Here is a 19,122-nt window from a genome sequence, read left to right on the forward strand (position 1 = left end):
CCCACTACATTGTAATGTGGTATTTTCTCTAAAACCCTTCTCCTGCTTGTGAAAGGTGCTCCCTTGTAATGGAGGGGTAAAATCCTTTGTTGGGAAATTTTGTTGAGTACTTGATGTAAATACCTATCAAGTCTATTTGAAGTTGTTTTTATGTGTTCGTTGTTTTTATCCATGCTTAATTATTGCATGTTTGTGGCTTAATCACCTATTTGTATGTGTTGTTAGGAGCTTTAGCATTGGAAAATGTATTGCACCCTTAGAACTGGGCTAGGTTATTGCATAATCTAGACACGAAGTGCAGTAATTTAGTTTCTATTATGTTGTAATCGTAACGTTGTTCGGTTAGGTTAAGTTTAACAAGAGACATCTGAGAATGAAACTTAATTAGAATTAGTCCAAATTCACGAGACATCGATGTTTGGTATTTTAGCTCTCAGCATAGAACACGGAAAATAACTTTGAATAGAGAATTACATTTAATTGCATCAAGTATCTCAGTAAGAGGATCCAACGCTTTTACATATTTGTTTTCACATCCACTTGCTCATATTTACTGTTTTCAATTAGAATAGAAATCACTTTTGTTTTAATTCATGATAATCAATTCTTTGCACAAATGTCTACCTATTGAATGATGCTTTTCCAAATAAAACAAGTTCCCTAAGTTCGATACTCGGTTCTTACCGTTTTATTATTACTTGCACGACTCGATACACTTGCTAGTTAGATTTACGCATCCATATTAACAAGTAACACCGGGGCGTAAACAAAACCCCTAGTTTTTTTTTACACTCAGAAACTTAATCCATTCCATTCATAATGTAAGGAGTAATACAAGTGGTAATTAAATCATAAATTTAGGACTAGCATGAAATTGGGAAGCTCGAGCTAAGTGATGAGTCACCCAATTGGCTTGCCTCCTAATAAAACTAACCACACATTTTTGAATATGAGATTATTCTATTTTTCAACGAGTAAGGGGGATGCCAACTTCTGTTTGGGCAGAAGAGGCTCCATTTAAGTTGTCAGCAATAAATTTACAATCAAGTTCAATAGTAATGTTATCGAGGGCAAAATAATGAATCCATTTTAAAGCTTCTAAAAGGCCAATAACTTCTACTTCATGAGGTGATGGAATACCTTGATGCAACACAGATTTGGCCTTGACAAAGACATCATTTCCTCCTCTAATACAAATACAAATACCAATACCAAAGCACAACTGGTGTAGGGGAAAGAGCAACATCAACATTGCATTTGTACGTACCTACTGTTGGTTTTTTCCAATTTGTGAAAGGCCTGCTTTGCTAACTTTGGTAAGGTGAGGGATGCTTTAAGTGAATTTGAGACCACTCATAAACAGTTTTCCTAGCTAAGTCCCCAGATATTCTGGGGCACTTTTCCAGGTTGTCCCATATTGATATGAACACGGAAACAGGACAGATCACCTTGACGAATTCAGATTTAGAAATTGGTTTGGTTTTGTTTTAAGGGAAGGATATTGATGTCACACACAAAATATAGGTGAGAAAGTGAGTGATAAGTCATAGATTTGATCGCCACAAGTTTTCTTAATAAGATCAAATTCAGTTTTTTGCCCAAGAACCAAAGGAAGCTCTCACAGAAAGGGACAAACTCAAACTTTCATTCAAACTCATTCTCCTTAAAGCTACAAAGTTTTAGCTATGTATAGGCTAAGCTTCCTTCTAAACATTCCATTAGGAATTAATTTCCGCTTAAAATTAAACTCTCACTTACATTAAATTTTCACTAGAAATAAAACCCCACTAACCATTGTCATAACTTGGAAAGCCTAAAAACATAAAAATTGACCTAAAAGATGTCAAAAGTCATTTGAACTTATAACATGAAAATAAAATATGAAATTTAAAGAAAAATTAGAAAATAGGCCTTAATTATTTCTTTAGCCCAAAAGCTATGTAATGCATCTAAATAAACTTCATCCCACATATGCATCTTGAGTATAAACTCCTCGGCTCATTGTGCTCTTCAAATTATTATCTTTAAGCTTGTTGAATTTATCTTCAAGTTGTAGAAATGAGACAATTCTTGGTTTGGGCACTTGCATGACTATGTTTTGGAAATACTTTCTAGTTCTTTGCGATCTTGCTTTTATCATTGAGCCTTTCATTCATTGTAAAAAATATTTGAAGTGATTGGACCTTTGTTGGATGATATCACATATATTCTCATTGTGCCTCTTCCAAAGACACCACAAGATGAAAGTTGTATCAGATTTTGCCTCAGGTTGAGAGGTTTTGAACTAGAAAAATGCTTCAATACAGCTCTTTGAATTGGCAGTGATGGGGTGGACAAAGTCCCAGAGCTCTGCTAATTCCCAAACACGACAAGAGTGCTCACAACCAAAGAAAGTATGAAAATCATTTTCAACATTAGTTTCGCGAAAAGGACAAATGCTAGTGCAGGGGACACCTTTTGGCTGTAGGTGATGTCTAGTGGGCAAGCAGTCTCTAGCAAGACGCCAAAGAAAAACTTTGATCTTCTAGGGTATCTATAGCTTCCATAGTTGTGGCCAATCTTCTGGAATTTTTAAGTGATCCATCGTGATGCATATCCATGAGTTGTAACTTGTAACCACTTGTTCTATAGCTCAAAAGCACTTGGAGGACACCAAAATTCCTACAAGAAAGAGTGACCAACTGCCAAAAAAAGGTTAGAGATCACGAACATGCATGATGGCCTTAGCAAAAAAATTTCATATTCCTTTTCTTCGTAATAAATAAAAAGTATTTTAAGATTCTAGCAAAAAAATTATATATCAAATTAAGTTAGAAATTCTAAATCTCCATTATTTATTCTTTCAACTGTCTCAAAGTTGAAAAATGCCTAACAAACTAAAATTTAAAATCTCAAGACCAATTCTTACTTTCCAAGTCTTTATTCTCACTCCAATACTCCATTAGTTGTTCTTTGTTAAGGTGATTCAATTCACTACCACACTGTAGACTTCAGTTTCAAAGTTATCAGCTCGATATTAAGCTTCAAAAGCTGCAAATCATTACTTTATTAACATTTTAGCCAACCAATGTAAAATTTATCCAAATAAAACTCCATCTTGAAATTGTGTGTGGTGTAACTAAGTAATCATATAAACTAAAGTTAAATTTTCACTAATGAATTTGATGTCTCCTATTATAACTATAACAGAGACAAATATTAAGTCTTAAATAAAACCAAGGTTGGGTCGGTCCAACGAAAAATGGAGTCTAAAGTAATTTTTAAAAGAAATATTTTACTTTAAATAAGAGAACAATATATTAGTCTTTTTTACAAAAATGTGACTTTTTTTAAATAAATGTGACCTTTTTTTACTTTACGAAACCTAAAAGCAAATACTATTTTTGTTGGTGAGCCTAAAGTTTGAGTTTTAATTGTTTTACCCTTGAGTTGACTTTGAACCAAGGTATAAGAACACACTCATTGCCTCATCTTCACATATGTGCTCTTGATAGGAATGAGTTTACACTAGAAGATTTAGTACGTATAATTAATTAGTCTCAATTTAAATTAGAAAGATATGACAATAGAATTTAGTGAAAGAGATTAAAAAGAAAATAAATTGCATATATCTAACCTCTAGGTCATCATAATTCTAATAATATCCATGGCATCCTCATTGTCCTAGATGTTACAAGGATTAAAAAAGTATAGATATCATCAAACTATCAATTCTACACAATAAGACTAGCATAAAGTCACACACAATGAGTGGATGATTAGCTTAATTGTCACCTCAAGTATAGGGATTAGTATGTTAAAATAAAATTATCTTATCCCTAGTACAATAAACACTACCCCAAAAAGGCTATTCTATGTAGGTTAAAAAGTGAATTCTACATCGATTAAAAAGTGAATTCTATGTCAGTTATTAACCGTTGTCATAAGCAACATCATATAAAGTCTTTACTTTCTACGACAGTTCCATAAAAATCGTCTTAAAAAAAATATTCTTCTAAGATGATTCTTAGCTAAAAATTGTCTTAGAATAGTTCCTTTCTAAGACGGTTCTTAGTTAAAAATCATCTAAGAGTAAATTTTTCCAAAAATCGTCTTAGAATCTCTTTTTTTAAAAACAAAAAAAAAGTTAAAAAGTTTGAAGATTCTAAGACGATTTTCCCAAAAACCATCTTAGAAAGTAGACATTTTAAGACGATTTTTCAAAGAATCATCTTAGAATGTCTTTTATTTTAAAAATTACAGATTCTAAGAGGATTTTTGGCCTAAAAATTGTCTTAGAATGTTTTTTTCTAAATAAAAAATAAAAAATTATTTTCTTTATTTTTAAAAATAAGATGATATTTGTAATTATAAACAAAGTCTTACACATAATAAAAAATGAACACGACCATGTAACCATTAGAACTAAAATTGATGAAAGGGAGAAAGAAAAAAAATCTTTCTAGCATACAAATTAACCAAAATAGAACCCCAACCACCATTGTCGAAACTCAACTAAACTAAAAAAGGGTTAGAAAAATTGGATGAACATTGCCCATGTGAAACAACAATTGGAAGATCCCCCTCGGCAACCTATATTTGAATTCCATCATCTTATTAGCTCTAGAAATTGTGAAATATACATTATTATAAAATATCAGTTTGCTACATAAATTAATTTGTTACCCAATGCCTTACCTTTTGGTATCCAGGGTATATGTAACCCCTTGCAAAAGCAACTTTTCGATTAATTTGCATCCAAAACATTAAGTGTAGGGTCAGGGTTAAAGTGCAACCTAAGAGGGATTTTATATCAGGATCTAAAAGTTTCTTCTATAGGAACCTAGTGCCACTTGAGCTAAAACTCTTGGACATGACTCGTATTATTTATTCATATACTTTATGCAAGATTGAGAATATCAAAATTAAAACATAACATAAAGGAGTGACTATAGATCCTTAACATTTTTATACAAAGTTTGAGCAACTAAAGACCAAGTCCACCTAGTAAACAAGAACAACCACCAATGAGGCTTGGCTTAATTGATATGATCAAATTGAGTTGACAAGATCATATACTTAAATCCTGCACATGGTCCTTGGTTGATAGTCCAAAAAATGAAAGCATGGATTATCACCTATATATGTCCAATCAAACAATTGATCAAATGGTAAGAAAAAGCAATTAGAAACTGTTCATTTGCATCCCATTATTATTATTATTATTATTATTATTATTATTATTATTATTATTATTGATGTAGAAACAAAAAAATACATGATTTGTGAAATTAATATTATAATTATCAATAATATATATTTTAAAAATTATAAAATTAATAATAATTTTTTTAAAATAAAATAATTAAAACTAAAACAATATAATAAACTAAAATTTGGTTATAATTTTAAAAAATTACAATTAAAACCACCCAAACATTATTTATGGCCACGAACTTTTGTAATATAGGTACTAAAGTTTTCAAACCTATCATGTCAAATTGTTAGTATTATTTCATGATACACAGTTAAAAGTATTCAATAAATTTTGTGATATTCAATAAATTTTAATCAATAAAAAAAAATATGTTTAAAAGAGTATCTTAAATTTGTTTTATTTTTTCCTTAAAAGAAGAACCTAAATAACTTTTTTTAAAAAACATTATGTGTTTTCCTTATCCCAATTAGGACTGCTAATAACTTTTTCTGATAAATCCTTACCGAAGCAATACTTTGTGCATCAAACATTTCAAATTTGAAGCATGAAAGAATTAGAGTTGAACTTTGATACTAGTTGAAATCTTATTACTTAGTTTGGACAAAGAACGTTTAAAAATTACTACAATGAAATCTTATTATTCAGTTTGGACACAAAACACAGTATGAGAACTATCTGATAAGAACTTACGGTCAACGATTTCTTTTTCCCTAGAAAAGCAAATACTAAAATATATCCTATTCAGACCACTTAATTAATTTTCCCAAATGTAAGTGTTAGTATGTAGTTTTATCTACTAATAAAACATTATCAATTAATTCTTGTTTAAAGGGGACATTATTTTAACACAAAATTGCAACAAGAAGAAATACAAAAAGCACTTGGCAGAATGAAGCTTGTGACAAACCAGAAATCCTGGTGGAGAAAGGCATGCAAGTCCACCAGCTTGAACAATATTAGATGCACCATTGAAGCAGGTGCAAACAATGCGATCATAATCCTTTATGATAGGATAACCATTAGCATACAACAACTCTTCAGGGGCAACTGTCCACCCAAGCCGAACCCCAATAAAACCAGCAAATTTTGAGAATGTTGAAATTTCAATTGTCACCTACACTCACATACACACAAAACCCACATGTCATTAATGTCAAGGATTCCTCTTTTAAACCTTTATTATCAGTTTTTTCTCATAACACATTTGTCTTTTAAAAAATTAGTATATCTATTTAAATTTTTTTAAAATAGTTTTATACTTTCATCCATCTACAAATCACCTTCGAATTGTGATTCGATGACAATCCCCCAGTTCATGAATATTAAATTTTAAAATAAAAATTACTTTTGTTTTTCTTTACACATTAACAAAAATTAATTTAAAAGCTTAGTAAAATCAATGCTAAATTTAACTAAAAGCAGACTACTAATCATTGAACAATAACTGTGAAGGTAATTTAAGACTATATCACCCCCTCTTTGGCTCCAGGAATTTCAAAACTTGATCTAGGGCATTCATCTGATATGTAAGCAGCATAAGCAGCGTCATAAATGATGATAGATCCATTTGCTTTTGCAAACTTGACAAGTTGCTCAAGTTGTTGCTTAGATGCAGCACTACCAATTGGATTGTTTGGAGAACAAAAGAAAATCAAATCAATCCTTGGAGTAATTGATAGGTTTAGGAAGAAATTATTCCCAGGTCCACACTTCGTGTACGCAATGTTCTAGTACTTTCCACTCCCTGCTTTCAACCCCCTAGCCCTACCAACAATGACACTAGAATCTATATATGCCTGCCATGATTCATGAGTAGATTCGTTAAGAACATTCTTTTTTACATAATTGCCAATATTAAATTAAAAGATTATATATAGAGGTAGCATATAATGTAAGAACTTTTGGTCATTGTAATAAATAAAAACAATAAATAAAGACCATTAAATAATATTTGAATGATAAAAAATTAAAAAATAAATACACCTAATATTTTCAAGTAGTTAGATGATGCAACCACCAATTTTTAATTTTGACTATCTATCTATAGTTATTATATATGATCTAGATTCATGGTTCTTACTTAAATGAGAACCATTTTCACTAGATATGTTCTTTGCGTGTGTGATCTGGTGAGGTGACCATGGTGGCATGATGGGTCGTGTTAATTTATAAGGACAATTTAAATACACGCCAGAAGGATGAATTTTCAAGGACTGTATTCCACCTGGCACAAAAGCTAAAGCATGATCACAATAGTTAAGATTTTTATTGTTATATATATTCTGTTGAAGAATGTGCATTTAGTACAGGATGAGCTTTCTAATCATTGACTTATGATAAGTGAAAAGTTATAAGCAAAGTGGATATGATGTCTATAATTAAAGGTCTTTCTTAACATTTTGTAAGATCCATTGTTCTACAGGTCCGAGTCACTAAGGGGATTAGGCATTTTTCTTAAAATTACATATTTTCAAATTAAAGATCAATATATATATTAAAAAGTAATTACCAGAAAAGTTGGATCTGCACAGCTATTGACAAACTACAGTCCAGAAGCATCTACATATAAGTATAGCAAAAATTAGTAACTCTTTATATTATAATTGCTAAAATATAAACAAAAACGGTCCTTCAATTTCTTTTCAATGTTGTAAGCCAGGCCCTAAATTGATGACATAGTGTCTATCAGTGTATATATAAAACAACATCCCTAAGCTGAATGCGAGAAATATCACACTGTGCACCATCAGATACAAAAATCTCATTTTCTATCACACAAATTGGTTATTTTGAGTCAAAAATAAGACTCTAGGACCTTATGATCCAAATACTATGTACTAAGATTATAGTATCACTATAGCTACTCAAGTTTTGTGGTCAAGGAATTATAAGGTTCTACTTTTATTTTAATCAATATAGGTACTAAGATTATACTAAGACAGTGGCTCACAACCATACCATACCATGATGTATGTCCTTTCATGCATTAAAGATAGCTTTTCTTATATTTCACGAGGAAAAATATTATTAATAATTACATAGACAGTATAATTAATGACGCTATCGAGTAAAAATCAATTACTAGAGTTTGTTTTGCCAAATCATTTGCAATTGACATACCACTGGGGCTTTATCATGGGCTCCACTACATCATTGCTTCTTGAACAGGACCATGTAACTTAAAATATGCCTAAAATATGAATATTATTGAATCACCAATAAGTCTGAAATTCTGAATTTTGGGAATCTAGAATACATGGATGACAGGACCAAGTCATATATGAACATATATAGCATGGATTTTCAAATGCAAGTTAATTAAGATTTATCTATATAATTAATCATATACAATGGATGAATTTCAAATGCTTAAGAAATAAAATGGACACTTACAATGCACCGGCACTAGCAGGACCAATTGTTTTGAATGTTGACATACCAGTCACAACAATACTATTAGCTGTCCCCTTTGGTGTTGTTCCTGTCTTACCAATTCTAACTTCAGATTAGAAGATAGAAAATGCAATCACCTGTGCTATCCACTTCTTCCACGAGACAATATTCACAAACCCAGGACCAGCTACAGAGCAAGATTCTATCGTTTCAGACTGTGGAAGATTGTTACGTATGGTCTACATAAACAAAAAACACGCATATATGATCCTTTTCCAACAACAAAAAAAAAATCAAAATCAATGATTAGTAAGCTGAAATGCAAAAATGTCGTACTATACCTGTCCAACTGCCTGGGGACCCTTGAATCCTATCCGCTTCCCTTTCATCTTTGCAAATAGACCCATTGCATAATTACTGCACCACCATGCATGAATCTTAATATTACCAACACAAGAAGCAAAGCAACTAAATTAAAACCCTAAACTAGTAGGACTGTCGCAACGTGGGCCACGAAGGAATGACAAAATAAAAAATTAAATAATTAAATAAATTGTTTAAAAAAAAATAGAAAACTTTGGCAAAATTTGAGAAAACCAAAGAAAGGATAAGGAATGGTCTATGATTTGAGAAAAAGGATTCGAGAGTTGTTTACACATGGAGAAGGTGTTAGCACCCCGCGCGTTCATCATGAAGACAATAAATAACCTTTTAATCGAGTGTGCTAAAAATAAAATGACTTTTAATTATTTATCTTCCCTTCAAAACATGAATTATATTTTGTTATATTATTTTTTATTTAGAAAAGGAAATCAAATTTTTATTTTATTTTTTAAAAAAAATTATTTTTTAGTTTTTTTTGTCGATAAGGGACTTGCCCTCGCTCCTATGTATCCCCAGGTGCAATGAAAAAATCAGACTTACGTAGTTCTTTGTAAAAAAAGACTTAAAAATAAAATGAATTTTAATTATTTATCTTCCCTTGAAAACATGAATTATATTTTGTTATATTATTTTTTATTTAGAAAAGGAAATCAAATTTTTATTTTATTTTTTTAAAAAAATTATTTTTTAGTTTTTTTTTGTCAACAAGGGACTTGCCCTCGCTCCTATGTATCCCCAGGTGTAATGAAAAAATCAGACTTGCGTAGTTCTTTGTAAAAAAAGAGCTTGTGTGTTAGGTTGATTTTATTTTATTATTATTATATATTTTTTTAAAGATTTTGATTTTGTGGTAAACTTTGTGAAGTCAAGCAAGTCGAAGACCCAACATCGCATTCACAAAATTTACTCATACTCTATTGAAACACTACCAAGCAAGTCGGAAACCCAGCATGGAGTGCATGTAAGTTAAGGGATTATTTATTTGAGAATGTTACCATTTTTAGAAAAGACTTTAGTTTTGTGAAAAACTTTGTGAACTCAAGCAAGTCAGAGACTCAACTAGTCATTCACAAAATTTACTTACACATTATTGAAACACCATCAAGCAAGTCGGAGACCCAACATGGAATGCACATATGCTAATGCGAATTTGAAAAAAATACATAAATAATTGACATAGTGCTACGAAATCAAATAAATAGAATGAAATAGAAAGGGATAGAATAGAAGTGAGGAGTACACTTAGTAATTAAGGACGGAGGACTAAAACATATTTATAATTACAATGCATTATTGATTAAACTAACTAGCTAGACAATGATTAAAAAAAATCACATTGAAGAATAAAATAAATGATAGAGACCATAAAGAAATAATACAAAATAAAGAGTTATCCATTAATATTTATAATTATTTTTATTTACTTTTTTTATTCTATTTTTAAAAGTGAAGGGGTTAACTTGGACTTAGTCAACACTGACGAGTGCTAACATGGCAAGCCTAGTCACCATCCTAAGTGACAGGGGTCCACATATAAAGAATGGGGTGTAACCATCATTCTTATTTTGTTTTAGACTTCACAAAAAAACAGGTTGGGCTCAAAATGAAAAAGGTGCATTTGTTAAACAAAAGGTGTAAATAGCGTTTCTATTTTATTTCAGGTTTTGCAAAAAGGGCTAGGCCCAAACCAAAAAAACAGGTGCATGTATTAATGGGTGTGAATAATATTTTTATTTTATTTCAGATTTTGTCAAAAAATGGGCTAGGCCCAAATCATAAAAATAGGTGCATGTATTAAAAATGAGGTGTAAATAATGTTTCCATTTTATTTTAGATTTTGCAAAAATGGGATAGACCCAAAACAAAACAAGGACACATGTATGAAAAACATGGTGTAAATAATGTGTCTATTTAATTTCAGATTTTGCAAAAAAGGGCTATGCCCAAAACGAAAAAGGGTGCATGTATTAACAAGTGAGAAGTAAACAACAATTGTTGCTGTTTTTTTTTCTTTTTTTTTACGTTTTTGGTTTTTTTATTTTAGGGTTGGGTTGGAACTAGGTTAGGACAACCTGGCCCAACCCAGATTTAGGCATCAGGGTTGAAACAACCCTAGATGTCTTAGCTCCCAAAACAGTGTCATAATAGGAGAAGCCACCATGGAGGATGGCGCCCCTCCTCGACGCCACTGGTGCATGGCATCACGAAGTGAGGCCGCCATTGGGACAGAAGCAATGACGGTAGCACAGAAGTGGCCCACGATGGTGGCATGTTAGCTTCATCGGAAAACAAAAGAAGGAAGAAGAAGAAGAAAAAAAGATGACAAAATGCGAAAACACCAAGAAAAGAACGATATCATCGTGTACAAATCTCGCCGGTGACCATGGAGCTCACCGATGAGACGATTGGCGAGGCTTTGTAGGAGGAGAAGAAGAAAAATGGAGAAAAGGAAGAAGAGAAAAAGAAAGAGAAGAAACTTGAGAGAGTAAGGGAATGGGGGGTTATCTGGTAACCCCTCTCTCTTCTTTGACGTCGTAGCCAAATGGCGCGATGTAATTGGTCTATTTGCCTTCCTTGAGATCCATGCTGCTCTGCCGTCTCCTCCAAAGACCTTTTTTTTTTTGCTTTTATGCACTGTGCTGTCTCTCTTGACTTAATGGGCTTTCTTTGATAGCCCAATAGGTCACACAATATTTTTTTTCTTTTCTTTTATTTTTTCCTTCTTTTTCTTTTACGTTTTCTTTTTTGTTTTTTTTCCTTCTTTCTCTTTTACGTTTTCTTTTTTGTTTTTTTTTTTTTGTTCTTCTTCTCTTCTTTTTTCTTTTTGCATGTTTTCTTTCTTTCTTTTCTTGTTTTCCTTTTGTTTCTTTTTTTCATTCTTTTCTTTTTTATCTCTTTATTTTTTTTTTGGACCCGGACAGAATTGGGGTCTGACCCGGACAATCTACTTCCTGCATATCATATCATTCCAAACAAACAAATGCGCAAGTTAAATAAGAAAAAATCGCAACAAAAAAAAAAAGAAAATCAACAATTGCAAATTGGAGATGAAAGAAGCTAAGTAAACTTACAACATACGCCATGGAAAGGGAAATGGATTGTGGTTCTTAAATCGCAATGTTCGGTGAATCTGTTTGCACAACAAATAAGAATTGAAAGAAACTTAGAGGAAATGAAAAGAGACATAGAAAGAGAAAATGATCTGGAAGCAGAGAAGAGTGAGAGAGGGAGAAGATATAGAAACGGGAGCGCGATAATGGCAAGTGTGAAGGTTTCTTTTAACTTCCAAAATAGCCTTAACCCTAATGAAGACTGTTGCCAGTGGTCGTTGACGTGGACTAATATTCAGACCCACATTGAGAGGGACAAACAAACACAAAGCACAAAACAACCTCAACACATGGAAATTAACAAAAATCTAAAATACGAGGTACCTAAAGAGGTGGATTTGATGGAATCAAGATTAGGCACTGCAATTGGAGATTATAGCAAAACAAAGGTGGCTCGGGAAGGCACAAAGAGGAAGAAGAAGACACAAACGTGGATTGAACCATTGCCACACAAAGGAGAAGAAGAAGAGTCGAAGCGGCCATGAAGGAAGAGTGAGAGGGAGTCGAAGAGTGGGAGCACCAACGATTGTAGTTGCGGCTTCGAACCATAGAGGGGAGTCGAAGAGTGAGAGGGAGAGTGACAATACATGCAGTGCAAGAGAGTAAAGGGAGAAATCAAATATTAAAATAAGCGAAAACATTCTAAGATGATTTTTACAAATCCATCTTAGAATAACTCATCTTCTAAGACAGTTTTCGTAAAACCATCGTGGAGTGGTAATATTTATTTACAAAAATGTAATCGTCTGATATACTAAGACGGTTCTTGAGAAACTGTCTTTGTTTTGTTGTCGTAGAAAATACTTTTTTTAAGTAGTGAAAAGTTTTTTGCTTTTGTTGTTATAAAATTATTCTATCCCTAGAGTGTCATAATCAATAGGCTAATTAAAATCCAAGATCATCAAGAAAATTGAACTAGCTAGCGAAACATTGAGTATAGCTCACCATGATTTCCAGTAGTTGTATCATTATCAGATGCCATACCAACCTTCCAAACTAATTAATCAACAACAAAATTGCAATTAGACAACTAGGCAACAAAGTAAGAAGTGATTAAATAAAAAAATGCCAGACTCCACCACCCCATTCAAGCAATTCTTTACTGATGTCAAACTTGTGAACAATCACCTCAATGAAGCACACGTGGTTCTTTGTTAATTAGGACCTGTTATTGTGAATTGCTTCAACAAGAGATAAAGAAAAAAATTGTGTAGTGAATTAAGAGAATTTATTTATTTATTTATTGCAACACATAGTGATGTTGTTACTTACGAGAGGAGAGTGAGCTTCAAAAGTTGATCTAGAGAGAGAACTCCCTAGTTGCGAATACTTTCAAAAGAGTCAGCCAAAAAATAAAACAATTAAATTAAAAGCTTTAAATTCAATAATAATAAAAAATATCTGCCTTTAGTCTTTATAGGAATAAAAAAGGCCTTATTTTCTTTATAAAAAAATCATATATGTTGCCGAAACACAGGTCTCTTATTTAAAATACAAATAGGCTATTGTTATTTCCACTCTCCTTAATTACTTATACACCTCCCTTTTTAAATTTCTTTTCCAAAACTGCCCCAAAAAATACACTCCCTTATCTCTCCATAAGTCTCTATTTGATGAAAGAAGCCTTCTCCATCACAGACGCAAAACATAGTGACAAAGGGGATGGTGAGGCTTGAGTCGACAATGCATAGGCTTGGGTCTTGGAAGATTGATCGGTGGTGACAATTTTTCAAAGAATACTTTTTTCTTAAAACTTTATGTTATAAGATTCATACCCTCTCCCTGAGCCTTTTGTGGTTTGATTCAAAATTAATAGAGCCTTCTTCTTCTCTACTTTTACCCTTGACTAAAGAGTGTAAAGGAGGTACAAGATCTTGCATCATGGCCACCAGAATCGAAATTGGTTCAATTTTTTAGCTTTAGCTCAAGAAACAGGATCAATTTTTGCACTGTTGCTGGGTTTTTTTTCCGGAAGCAAACTCGCGTGGGTGTGTGGGTTGATGGTTTTTCGTGATTAGGAGCAAACTGGGTTAGTTAATTGATTTAATGAAGAAAGGATTTTATTACAATCACTGGACCAATTTCTGGAATGCAGTGGGCAATAATGATTTTGAAACGCAAATTGGGAACGCGATTTCTGGAATTCAATATGGTCTCGCGATTTCTTCTTCTGGAATTCTCTAGGTAATCCCTAAACCCACTCGTTCTAATTGGGAGTTGCTGCGTTAAGTGTGCGAAATTGATTATTGCTTGAATCCAATCCATTACCCACTATTCTAAAGATTGATCCATGTTTGTGCAATGTGCGTCTTCGTTATCCAATGCTTGGCATTTGATCTCAGACTGAGTGTGCGCAAGTGGAACTGTGTTTTTTGGCTAATGTTGGAAAAAAATAATCAAAAGAAGAGTGTATTTTTTGGAAAGAAGACAATTGTAGAAAATAAATTAAAAATGGAGGTGTTTAAATAAAAAGGAAAAGTGGATATAGCAATTGTCTATAAATATTTTTTAAAAAAAATTATTTTATTCCTCAGTTGTTTTTAAATCAACCCTGACTTCTAGCTTTGACTTTGCCTTTCCTAGCTACTTTGTGTTATTTCCTTCTTCAAAGACTCCCTATCAAGAGTCTCTATACAAAATTAATTTCTTTTAAAAAGAAAATGAAGGATGGTTAAGAAAAGAGTTTTCACTTAACTGTATAAAAAAGAGATTTTGTATATCATGATTCGAGAGATGTTTGCTTTCAAACTTCATATATCTCTACATCTTTTCTTTGAACGTTTGTTCTTTAAGAAAATATTTTTATTTGTCAAAATCTTTTGAAATGTAATTAATTTTTTCTCTATAAATTTTCAATTAAAACTATAAACAGAAGAAATGTTATACAAGTATTTATTATTAATTTTGATAAAAATTCATATTAATCAATACATATATTATAAATATTATTTTCCATTTTTTAATGTAAGAATATCTCCTATTAGAGCATGTATAATACATACTTGTTTAGATAATAAGTTGTTTATCTTAATTTTGTAACCTTATAATTTTATATATATTTAAATACTCTACGCAAAAATTTACTAATTTGAAGTTGTTAAAGTAAGTACTTAAATTAATTTTATAGATCTTATAATGTTTGAAAATATGTTATTTATCATATAATTTTATTAAGTATACAAATTTATATTTTTAAATATTTTAAATTTAATATTTTAAAATTTTATTTTAATTAAAAAATATTCATGCAATAAACATAATATTTAATGATCGAAAAAAGGAACTTTAGTACTATTTAAGATGGACAATTTGACGGTTCAAATATGACATGAAAAGTAAAGGTGTCACGTTGACTTTTGACTGATTGATTAAAAAAAAAAGGTTAAAAGGATAATGCGAGAATCATTTTATTTATGATTTGATTCACATATTTTTTTTCTTTTTGGATGAATAATAATAATAATTTAATCTTTTAATTAAAGTATTTCACATATCTTTAACAATCTTTAAATGATGGTTAATTTTTTAAATTATTATTTTGAAACTTAAGATAGCAAAAGTGGCTATCACTCTTTCAATGTTAGTGAAAGTTAAAAGAAATATTTTAAGATAGGTTTAAGAGTTTAATGATCATACACGGATAATATGAAATATTGACATCCAATCACAATTCATCCTCATATGACTTTAGCAATTATATAAAAAAATTAGTAAATTTATCATATACGGTGAATTGTAATTAGATAATGATATAAACCTTTTATATTATTAGTGTATAATTTTCTTCCTCTAGTTTTAAAGTGATTTCATAATAAATATTAATTTAATTTAAAATTATAACAAATTAAGCAACTAATTATTTTTAGATGAATATATTTTTGAGAAGATAGCCTATATACTAATAGTGTAAAATAATTTTGCATTATCATTCAATCACAAATAAACTTGTATAATAAATTTGTTAATTTTTATAATAAATATTTTAAAAGTCATATCAACAATGATTTTTAATTAATTTATGTACATGAATACTAAACTCTATATTTTTACTTGTTTAATCTATTTTTTATATATAAATTAAAGTGCTATTCTTAATTTTCCTACTCCTTTTCTATTTTAGCTCATTTCTTTTGAGTGGGACTTTCACTCACAACTGCGTACAAAAAGTTTCTTACTTTCATTTTTTCTTTACATTACATTTTAATATAATTTAATTATAAATTACAAGAATTATAATTAAAGATTAAAAATTAAATTTCTAATTAATACAAAAAATTATTAAATTTATTTGTTCTAATGATATCTACGTTTTTATTTTTTTTCTTTAAAATATGTTAAAGTAGTAAAAAAATAATCATAACATTATTAAAGTTTGAATTCTTATTTAATCACGTTACTTTTACTTTATTTTATTTTATATTGTAACAAAACAAAGCGTGTAAATCAAATGACCGTGAGATTGTTATAGCTTAAACAAATGTCTTAAGTTGAATTTTAATGGAAGATACATGTGATACGTATAAAAATAAACAAAAAATAATAAATAAAAAAACCTCCTTATATTTTTTAATGCTTTTATTTGAATTTTAACGTAAATAATTTATATTTTTTTTGTTTTAACTTTTAAAAGTATTAAGAAAATATTAAAATTACCTACACATTATGAGTTAAAATACTAATTTACAAATAAACTTTTCAATCCTTGCTTTTAAGTTACTTTATTTTTATTGATACATCGGAAATTCTTCTTTGGCAATAGCGTTACCTTAACTTTACATTTATATTTATTCTTTGTCCTGAAAGTAGTGAAAAGAAATCTAAAATTATCAATTTTGTTCAAAGAGTCAACCTCTTCAATTATAAGTTGTCTTTTACTGTTCTAAATCATACACATGGCAACCAGGACTCTTATCTCCCCAATCCCTGAGTCTAACTTTCCAACTAGTCCAACATATCCTCGTCCTTAATATTCAAACCAATTAAAATTTATTATCACATCCGATACTAATTGGGTATCCAGTATCTCCATCCTCATCCCGTATCCAGTTCAAATTTAAAAAATAACTTTTTTATATAAAAAAAATATATTAAAAATCTGATTTTAGAAAAAATAAATTGATTGTTACACATTTATTTTTAACTACTTATATATCAATAAATTTATTACAACACATTTATTTACAAAAATTGTCAAAAAAATATATTAAATTATATAAAAATTCTAAAATAAGATTAACAGGTGATAAATAAAATTAAGACTAACACATTTGTCTTTAGTGATTCCATTTTTTTAAGGTAAACAAAATACACCAAATCTTAAATAACATAACTCAAAGTCAAAGACACTAACCCAATGCTCATTAGTTCAAAATACACACAAATTAGAAATAACTAAAAAATGAAAACAATGTTCATCATCGAAATAACCACCAACTTCACCAAAGATGTCATCAACATTTCTTCCTCAACTAGGTATTTATAAAATCAAACACCATATTTTAGATCTTATTTCAAATCTTAAAATCAAACATCACATTAGTAAATAAGTATAGTTATTACTTTATCGATCAAGGATAATGTCTACTAATCTTGCAAATGTTGAGTAATGCTACTGACCAAAGATCCACCTATATTTTAAAATTTTTGAAAAATTAGAAATAAATAATGATATTGAAGTTTTTAGAACAACTAAAAGTGAATATACCTTAATCATTAGATTCAATTTCATAAGTAAAAGTTGATTCTTCAATTGCTCTAGAACCTACAAATAATAAATAACAATTTATAAGTTTTAAAAATATAAGCAATTCATAAAGTATCACATATGCATTCAGAATTTTACTTGCATTCTTTGAGTTCCATAACCAACTTTTAGAACATGTCAAAGCTTCTAAAGTAGTATAATGAATATCTTTAAATTTTTCAAAGTCATAAACATTAAATATCTCTTTCTTTATAGTGTTTCATGAAGGACATTGAAATTGTGGTTGGAGTGTAGCTAAAAATCTTCTAAACCAACATGATTCACTATTGAAAGTAGATATTTATGCATGATAATAGCACATGCAAGATCCTTCCTTACATTTTCTACTGGAGTTTGTTGGTGTGAAGACAATGGAGTAGGATGGTGAGAAGACTAAAGTTGGTTGGTGTGAATTAGATTCTTCAGTTTGCATATTTTATGCCATGTGTTCATGAAAACTAAGTATGTTAATTGATGTTATGATATTATAATAAAAAAAAGGAAAAATATATGTATGACAATAGTGTGATATATAAGAATTAATTAACAAACAAAATGAATTTACAATTTCTAAATATAGATTATTTATTTTATTTTAATCTCATTTTCCTTTATCAAATTATCAAATGCAGAGAATAGCATTGCAGATAATTAATTTCCAATATATATATATATATATATATATATATATATATATATATATATATATATATATATATATATATTTCTTACTTCTCAATCTTGAAAACAAAACAATTTTTTTTTTTGGTTCAAACTTCAAATCCATTTTCATCACATTCCCAGTTTTCTCCATTTTTCTAGTAACTACACATTTCAATGATTATTTATATCAAATACATTTAAATAATAATATTATATATATAACAATTGAATAATAGATTTCAAAAGAGAACGACAAAAAAATATTTTGTATTTAAATTGTGATATATATAAATGCATTTTTTTGTTAGCTAAATTACTTTAACAATTAATTAATTAATTTCACATATGTAAAACATAAAAAGATACTAACAATTATTTGAGCAACAAGAATGTTTCTAAAGAAAAATGTTTGGTTATGAATTCGTGGTGCCTCACCTTGTATGTATAGCACAAACTAGTAATGTCTACTTACTAAGAAGATACAATAACAATTCTTAACCAAAAGTGTGATTGTAGTATGATATGATGTTCTATGATTTTACCTGCAGACCTCTTGTTCTCTTTCACAACCAAATCTAGGAATTTGTCTTTTTAATCCTGCACCCTATCTGCTGTATGAATGATTTTGCAAT

General features: G+C 29.9%; 1 pseudogene; it reads right to left on the reverse strand.

Annotated features, from left to right (window-relative positions):
* Window positions 1-967: 967 nt before the first annotated feature.
* On the reverse strand, window positions 968-8,997 carry LOC114424182 (annotated as a pseudogene).
* Between the last annotated feature and the right edge of the window lie 10,125 nt (window positions 8,998-19,122).

This window comes from Glycine soja, chromosome 8, assembly GCF_004193775.1.
Source record: "Glycine soja cultivar W05 chromosome 8, ASM419377v2, whole genome shotgun sequence".
NCBI classification, from domain to species: Eukaryota; Viridiplantae; Streptophyta; class Magnoliopsida; order Fabales; family Fabaceae; genus Glycine; species Glycine soja.